Below are 8,858 nucleotides of genomic sequence, written 5' to 3' on the forward strand. Positions count from 1 at the left end.
GAGTTCTTTGCTTCTTCGCCATGCAAATAAAGCCTCGCGCCCTCACGTGATCCCAGGGAGGGCGGGGCCTGCGTGCCTATATAAAGAGAGAGGCCCCACGTTCCTCCTTCTTTGCTAGGTCGCCATTGCTCGAGCTGTGCTCTCCTTTGGGGGCCATGGTGAGTGTTCGGGTTTCTTCGCTTTTCTTCCTTTCTCAGCCATTCCACTACAGAAGGGTATTTTGGGGCGCGCGGGTTGCCTAGGAAGTGTCGTCCCCCGCGGATGGCTCGGGGTGGCGCTGGATGGAGGCGGATGGCCGCGCCGGCCCGCAGAGGCCCCCTTGGCTGCTCGGGCCTGGCGAGCCAGCGGCGCGCGCCCCCGTTTCCAGAATGGCCCTCCGCTCTCGCAGGAGGAGGAGGAGGAGGGAAAGGCCGGAGCGGCTGTCTGAATACTAATGCTAAAAGGCCTAAGCAGTGACGAGCGAGGCCCATATTAGGAGCAGCAAGCGAAATGCAGAACCTTTGGCCGGAATGAAATCTGCAGGTCGGGAGCCCGAATGGCGGGGGGGGCGGGGTCCGGGTCCGAAAAGGTAAAACTTGAGGAGAGACCTAAGTGGAGCAGATGGCGGCTTTTAACGTAGTTCTGGCAATGCCTCAACTTCGCCCTGGGCTTATTTAGCATTCACTCAGATCAGTTTCCCACGAGGGCCGAATAGATCTCAGAAATACCTTGATTTAGATGGTGAACTGGTATTGCATCTAGGGAATAGCTAAGGAATTGTTTATTTTTATGCATTTATATCCTTCCTCAGCCCCCCCCCCGCCAATTGAATGCCCACAACAACCTTGTGAGTCAGGCTAGACTGAGGGAGTGACTGGCCCAAGATCACCGGGCGAGTTTCTGGCAGGAGGGGGCCTGGTCTGCCCCTCTAACCACTGCGCCGCACTGCTTCGCAGAAATGGCAAATGTTCTGTCCTTTATACCTAGCATTGAAATTCATTGAATGGAGCTGCCACCCCTTGCAGGCTAGTAATTCTCCACCTGCCCTAAGTATATTTTCTAGACTAATAACTTGGACAGTTGGTGTAAAAGAAATCTCGCTGGGGAATCCTTATTTGGAGTGTGGTAGTGGAAACCATTGTAGCAAGTCGTCTTTTCACAAAAGTAAAGTGAGCTGCACCAAAGGTAGCACATGGCATATTTTTAACAAAGTAATTTCCTGATTAAGATGAGCTTTCCTTCACTGTACCTGCACATGATGATAAATGATGTTGGTAGGGACATCTGAGAGCATGATGAATACCAACATCTCTGAGCAGGATTAGGACCTGGGTATATTCAATGTTATATTCAATGAGGCATTTTAAAATAGCCCTATTAGTGCAATTTCAGATACTCCTATATTGCAGGTTAATTTATGACAGCTCTAATGTGCCTTACTGAATATTGCAGGCCAGGGTTTAGGCTTTGCATGGTTTACAAGAGCCCTACAATGTTTGCCACATATATTAAAAAACCCTTCTGCTGCTGTAGCCTTGTGTTGCTTAGATTTCTGTGTTGCATGTTGGGCTGAAATGCTATTTCAGGTCAATGGCAGGGTGGTTGCTGATTTGCATTCCCAGTCAAATACCAGGTTGTTAGGGGACCCACTTGTTTTTAGAAGCATTTTAACTTCTGAGAGGTCTAACATAATTTTTTGTGTGCTTCCTTATAGGCTCAGAAGGTGAAGACAATACTATTTGCAGAGGTAACATTTTCTGTTTTGGATTAAAAGAAAACTGTTTAGGCTGTTTCAGAATGCAATATATAGCTTGCTTAAATGAGAACTAACTTTGTGCCACAATGATGACACTTATTTGCTACTCTTGATTAGAATGATGAGAATGCTCAACCACCTATAATTGAAACTGAGGCACTGAACATTTTTTAAGGGATATCTAAATTGTTTTTAAAGGTTTTGTAACGTTTGCTGTTTTCCTTACAGGGTTTTAGAAATTGTTTGCTACTTACAGAAGGAAGATGTTTGGGTAAGTGTCCTACAGAAGATCAAGTAATCTGTATAAAAGCCTCTACCAGCTTTTCCTGGGAGTTTTATATACAGTGGATGCTCGGGTTGCGAATGTGATCTTTGCAACCCGCAGCGTTGTGTCTGCACACGCACGGGTTGCGATTTGGCGTTTCTGTGCATGCGTGACCGCCAAAACCCGGAAGTAACCCGTTCCGGTACTTCCAGGTGTTGGCGTATCCATAACTCGAAAAAAAAACCCGCAGCCTGAAGCGTCTAACCCAAGTTATGACTGTAGTAGTTTTAAAGGGCGTAGTCTTAAATTGAGCTAGCTAGCAGCATTAGATGCAGCTTTGGTTTCTCTATTGCGATTGAAGGATGTGTGTGATGAAAGCATAGTTCAGCAGATAATCTGTGATGAATGCAGATGTCTTTCGCTCCTATCTGATGCATCCTCGTTATTTTGATGGTACTATCATTGGTATAGGGACGCAGGTGGCGCTGTGGGTTAAAGCCTCAGCGCCTAGGACTTGCCTATCGAAAGGTCGGCAGTTCGAATCCCTGCGGCGGGGTGCGCTCCCGCTGCTCGGTCCCAGCGCCTGCCAACCTAGCAGTTCGAAAGCACCTCCGGGTGCAAGTAGATAAATAGGGACCGCTTACCAGCGGGAAGGTAAACGGCGTTTCCGTGTGCGGCTCTGGCTCGCCAGAGCAGCGATGTCACGCTGGCCACGTGACCCGGAAGTGTCTCCGGACAGCGCTGGCCCCTGGCCTCTTAAGTGAGATGGGCACACAACCCCAGAGTCTGTCAAGACTGGCCCGTACGGGCAGGGGTACCTTTACCTTATCATTGGTATAGTTTCTGTACGTAATGCCGAACATCAGCATTCTTTGCTTGCCAAGGAGAGGGCCATTTTATAATATGCCTATTTGCTACTTGGGGGGAAAAAACACGGAACGTTTTTAGCTCAAGGCATATTATCTAGTTAAAAACTACAGTGTTAGGCAAAAGAGGATTTAGACTATTAAGGTCATAAGTTGTAACAGGATTAAAATTTCCTTGCAGGGTCTGCATTTGCACTGTATGCTGCAATATGGCCTAGTTGCTTCTATACTATAAATTTCCGCCCAGCTCCTTAGCATGGCCAAACAGGTATGTTTCATGGAAATATTTGAATGTGTAGTTATGGCAGAAAGGGAATTTTGAGCATTGGCAGGGCAACTCTCATGAACAACGGCAGTGACCCACAGCATGCTTAGGCTGCCCAAAAGTTTTCTGTTTCTCCCCACTCCGTTATATTATTACCAAGCACACTTGGTTGCATTATGCTGTAATGGGTCAGATTATATCAGTCTTTGAACTTCTTAAAATACTCATAACACACTTTACATCCTGTATTAAATCATCTTAAATCTCAGGTCTGCATGAATTGCAGCAATAATAAGATACTGGAGATTTCAGTAGCCCTTAGTGTTTGGTCCACTGTGGTTGTATTGATCCAAAGTATTATTTATCCCCAGGCATATGAGAATTTCCCAGTACATTCTTTGCTTTTCTAAATAGTGTTGGGATTTGTTGGGTAGTTTGTGTCCTGTTCGGCCTTTGTTCTTCAGAGGCTTCAAAGCAGCCATTCTATGTAGTTGCCAATGCTGTAGTCATTAGGTTATATGTAGACATTAAATCTGCTGTATATGATGCTGAATCAGGTCGCTGATCCATATGAGGATAATTGAATCAACACTGATACAGTGGTTCATTGTAGTTCTAAAAAGGAGTGAAGCTGGGTTCAAGACTAAAATCACTTATTGTCACTTTTATAGGCCTCCATAATGCAGCTGTACTGAAGTATGAGACTTGAGTTCTGAAGCAAAAAAGGTGGGTTAGTTACTGGGAAGTGATTCGTCAGTCAGTTCAACCTCACTGCAATATTTGTTGAGCAGTGTGATAAAACTTGCCTAGAGAGGCTATGAAGTTCAAGAATAGTCCAATGCTATTGGACTATACATTTGAAATATGGGTCCCATTTATTCCTAGCACAATTATAAATACTGCTAATGCAGCCTGCCTAGGAAGCATCTTAGGTATAACATTGAACAATGTCTTCTAGCTATATCAGTGAAGGTGAATTTTTATAATGTACAGTATATAATGCAAGCAGCCTGTGTGATGAGAAGCCAATGAAGCTGACTTAAATAATGGAGATTTGTAATTAGCTCTACCTGACTTGGGCATCTGCTTGCATTTTCCTGTTTAGCAGCTAGCTTTCTCTGGGCTGTCTTAAAGAAAACTTTCTTTCTAGGTCATAAGGTGACTTTGAAGATCTCCTTAGAGTTACATTCCTGATAACGGTAAGTTACTATAGAACATCTACCTGATGAAATTTGTTCAGCATTGCAGTAACATTGGCAAATGTTTTGGAAGGATCAAGCAATAATGTGGGGATTAGTATGGGCTGCTTGTTAGATCTTCCAGATATGATGGTAATAAGGGTTTTAATTTGGGCGAGTTTTAATTGGTTATATAACTTTAGGCATGTTTCATAGCTTGCTCAGTACTAGACCACACATGTAACCAGTGATGATATTAGATTCCGCCAAATGACTGCTCATGAAATTAACAACATACCGTTCTATATACTGAGGTTACATTGTTCTGTGGTCATTAGTTGGGAAACTTATAGAAATACAAATTACTTTCTAGTTCACATTAATAGAACACGCAAATATAAGAAGTTACAGGTTCCTTTGTGTTTGTGATCCACCCATGCCAATATTTGGTTCTGGCCAACACAGTTCTGCTTAACTTTGGGCAGTTCCCTGTGGGAAGGTGTTACCAGTCAAGTCTTAAAGCAAAAGTTGCCAAAATAATGAGTTTAACGTTTTCCAGAGCCGAGCCGAGCTGGTTCCCTGTAATAAGATCCTCTGTTGCAACTTAATTAACAAATGTTTCTTTTTCTTTAAAGTCCAAATGGTTGAGGATTCTCTAGTTTTGAGTTACCTGCTGAAAGAGGTTAGTAAATGACTAGTTTTGAAATCTGACACCTAACTGCATGCAGAAGGTCCCAGGTTCAGTTCCTGGTGTCCAGCTTATAGAGACTGGAAAGCTGCTGATAATTGAAGTGGGTAGTACTAGGTTAGATGGCTTCAATGGGCTGAGTTCATACAAAGCAGCTTTCATATTTTGTGTTTTTCATTCCTTTTGAAATTCACACCACAAATTAAGTCAGGCTCTGCCTGGAAAAAGCCAATGATGTTTTAAGAGTAGTGGACAGAAAATATTTCTGACAATTGTGCGCTGAGGCTTTTTTTTGGGGGGGGGGGTGGACAATGTAGCTGGGCAGAGACATGCCAGTGGCTCTTGGCGTGTCATAGTACCATGACTTACCTAAGACTGTCTCGCACTCTTTACAAAGACCTATGGAACGAGATCATCACCCACTCGTACTGACCATCCCAGGGCACACAACCACTGCCACAGTGTCCTTTCTCCTATCAGACCAAACGGAGCAGATAACAGCAAAGCTTGCTAGGTTCTTAGCAGGGGCAATGAGAATAAGGGCCACTAAGACTGAACTTCAGAATCAAATAAGTTTCTACTGCAGTGGGAATGTGCACTTAATAGGCATCTCCTTTGTGTAAGAGTACACTCAAAAACTTGGGTTGGCTCACAATGAGAACTTTGTCTTTGGCCTGATATATAAACAAATGTTTAAACTATGGCAAATATCTTCCTTTTTTTTAAGACACAATGGAAACTGATGAAGAGGGGAGACCTGAGCTTCACAATACACTGGTAAGCTTTAAAAATGGCATGTATCACTGTTAAGAACCCTTCCCATGGCCCACCCAATGCCAACGGTATAAATAAAGTGTAAATGATAGAGGTGGTAGGGAACTCTAAGCTGTTAACCAGGGCCCAACTAAGTGTTAATCAAATACTGCATCTGCTGAAATTTTTGCTCAACACACACACGGTATGTTTGTACTGTTGATGATGAAATTGTATAAAACAATGGGAATCTCTCTGAAAAGAAGTGAAGAGAATTTGCACTGAAACAGTACAGAAATGGTGCTGCCTTTTAGTGCATTGCTGCTTGGGTGCACATGAGATATAACTTTCATTACAGATTAAACTGGGGGATGTTTTGGAGACCTCTGCCTGTGTGATGCAAGTGCTACACGCTCTGGATTGGGGGGAAAGGAACACAACATTTAAGCTGGTAAGCATGCATTGGTTGTTAGAAGTATATATTCAAAAACTGGACCTAAATGTTCCCCTGAGGTAGTAAAAGTATGTAAGGGACTGGAGAAGAATGAGTAGATACAGTGATGATAACATAGTTCAGCAGACTGAACTGTGGTGAAGAACTGCAACTGTCTTTCGCTCCTATCTGATGTATCTTGCTTCAGACCACAAGTATACAAGTCCCTTTTTTGGCCTTCACTTGTATTACATGTACAGATTCTATTGTAAAACTTCAAATGTAACAACACCGCCTGCTTCTGTGGAGTTAATGATTACTGCAATGAAATAATAGAAAAGTCCATCCTCAGAACGAGTTGATTCACAAACCTGTGCAACTTGATTATTCCAAATCAGTTAGTGATTTTGTCCATTCTGTGTTTGACATATTCATTACCCTTTTATATATATATCTCTTTCAAATGTAGGTGCTGAACATCTTGAAGTAACAATTGTATGTGAAAGGTAGGTATCTATCTTGTGTATTGAATGCTATATGGTGATGTGGGAATGGATATGATGATAAACATAACCTTGAACTCTCTCTCTGACTACATGATGGAAAATATCAAGGTCTGATCTGTTCATTTGCTGGTATGTGCAGCTGTTTTATGTGGAATGCACTGGCTTGACACCCTTTCTTCTTCATCCTAGATGTGAAGTTGCAGCCTTACCCAGAAGACATTCAACTTAAAATAGTGGAAGAACCTGAATGTACATTCTGTGACATCTGTATATTCCATATAAGCTTTTGTTACAATAGATGTAGATTCTTCAGATGTTTTAGTCAGAATGAAAATGCTGAGCATGTGCATCCTCATACCTAACAGTTTATTCAAATAGATGGGAGAAACTGTTTAGGCAGCAGCAAGTTTTCAGTAAAGCTGCCATTTTTGGATAGGAGTATCACAGCCACAACTGGCATTGGGGAAGTAATTGTTCAATGCTAATCTTGACTTGGATGTCTGTGGTGATTGTGGTTATACTTCTATTGCTTTTTTAAAAAACTGCGCCATCTACCCTAGGAATTCATGAGAAGGCCAAGTTATAGGGGGTGGGGGAGTTGTAATAATGGCCCCCTTATTATTATTGTTACAATAATCAAGCCATTTGGTGGGCTGAAGATCTCACCTCTTTGACAATGGTTAAAGATACACATTCAATCTTGTTTGGTCGTAGGGTGGCTTATAAACATTTGTTTGGGGAGGGGGCGGTTTCTATATTGTAAGCTGCCCTGTATTCCTTGGATGAAGGGTGGTATATACATATAATCAATAAAGGATTTAATCCAACCTCAGAATTGCATCGGCTTCTTTTTAACAGGTGTATAAACATGGGTAGGGTTGCTGAATAGCAATGAGATTCCATTTCTTGATGGCAAACCATACATAGAGAAGTTTGCTATGTTGCATGGGGATGGACTAGATGACCCTTGTGCTTTTCTCAAGGTTAATTCTGTCACATTTCCCCCTCTTGTATTAGACCTCTTCTGAGGTTTTTTTTAGTGCACAGATGAAGGAAAGCCCTGTTTAGTGTTAATATTCTCATAATGTCTCCTTTCCCACTCACCCGATTTTGGTTAATTGGCATCCTTCAAAGAATATGCTTAATTGTTTATTGAACAATCTGGCTTTCGTTTGATATAATAATAAATTTTATTTATACACAGCCAAAGCCGGGCTCAGGGCGGCTAACACCAATAAAATCACAGTAAAAACATAATAGGGGGAAGGGGGGGGGCGGACCAATTTAAAATACAGGTTTAAATGCAGCCTCGTTTTAAAATAGCTGATAAATCAAGACCATAAGGGGAGGGGAACATAAGGGTTGGACTGAGTCCAAACCCTGGCCCTAGTTGAGACCAATCTAACCACCTTGCGACCTGGGACCTACAAAATGTCATTTGTGGACCTTAAGGTCCTCCGTGGGGCATACCAGGAGACATGGTCCCGTAGGTACGAGGGTCCTAGGCCACATAGGGCTTTAAAGGTCAAAACCAGCACCTTAAACCTGACCCTGTACTCCACTGGGAGCCAGTGCAGCTGGTAAAGCTCTGGATGAATGTGATCCCTCTGCAAGCCTGGAGATGACTGCATGGATTACTGGCCAGATCAAAACAAAAAATTCCTTCCAGTAGCACCTTAAAGACCAACTAAGTTAGTTCTAGGTATGAGCTTTCGTGTGCATGCACACTTCTTCAGATGGCCAGATCAGGGTGAGAAAGGAAGGGACTAACTGCTTAATAAGGCAGAGATGGAAAAATGCCACTTTTGCTGTGGCTGCAACCTGCGCCTCCATGGAAAGGGAGGTGTAGAAGGTTACACACTCTTGACAGAAGGTGCTGGCACTAACTGAGCCCTCGCAAGAGATGGGAGTTGGCCCCCCAACCCCATGTCGTCCTGACCCAGCCAGAAGACCTCTGTCTTCAAAGGATTTAACTTCAACTGGCTCCCACGCAGCCATCCAGCCACAGGTTCTGGTCAGTGTGTCCGGGGCCGAGTCAGGGTGGCTGTCCATCAACAGATAAAGCTGAGTGTCGTCAGCATATTGATGACAACCCAGCCCAAAGCTCCAGATAATTTGGGCAAGGGGGCGCATAAAGATATTAAAAAGCATCAGGGAAAGGATTGCGTC

At 43.2% G+C, this 8,858-nt stretch overlaps 2 long non-coding RNA genes across 5 annotated transcripts in view; one reads left to right on the plus strand and one right to left on the minus strand.

Moving 5' to 3' along the window:
- The first annotated feature begins 39 nt into the window (after positions 1 to 39).
- LOC307218894 overlaps positions 40 to 8,858 on the plus strand; it is a 32,031-nt gene continuing 23,212 nt past the window's right edge. Inside the window, exons 1-11 of one of the 4 annotated variants that reach the window (XR_013840085.1) lie at positions 40 to 158; positions 1,694 to 1,726; positions 1,964 to 2,006; positions 3,048 to 3,134; positions 3,803 to 3,857; positions 4,282 to 4,330; positions 4,945 to 4,991; positions 5,725 to 5,774; positions 6,109 to 6,406; positions 6,444 to 6,689; positions 6,879 to 7,524. This is a non-coding gene — a long non-coding RNA (uncharacterized lncRNA). Of the gene's footprint in view, positions 159 to 1,693; positions 1,727 to 1,963; positions 2,007 to 3,047; positions 3,135 to 3,802; positions 3,858 to 4,281; positions 4,331 to 4,944; positions 4,992 to 5,724; positions 5,775 to 6,108; positions 6,690 to 6,878; positions 7,525 to 8,858 lie in introns of those variants that run through there. The other 3 variants (XR_013840086.1, XR_013840084.1, XR_013840087.1) reach the window with 3 other exon arrangements.
- On the minus strand, positions 5,295 to 6,233 carry LOC307218906. The gene is made up of 2 exons (XR_013840109.1): positions 6,116 to 6,233; positions 5,295 to 5,779 (listed from the first exon to the last, which is right to left on the minus strand). It is a non-coding gene; the product is annotated as an uncharacterized lncRNA (long non-coding RNA).

This window comes from Podarcis cretensis (assembly GCF_951804945.1).
Source record: "Podarcis cretensis genome assembly, chromosome: 6".
Lineage (NCBI taxonomy): Eukaryota > Metazoa > Chordata > Lepidosauria > Squamata > Lacertidae > Podarcis > Podarcis cretensis.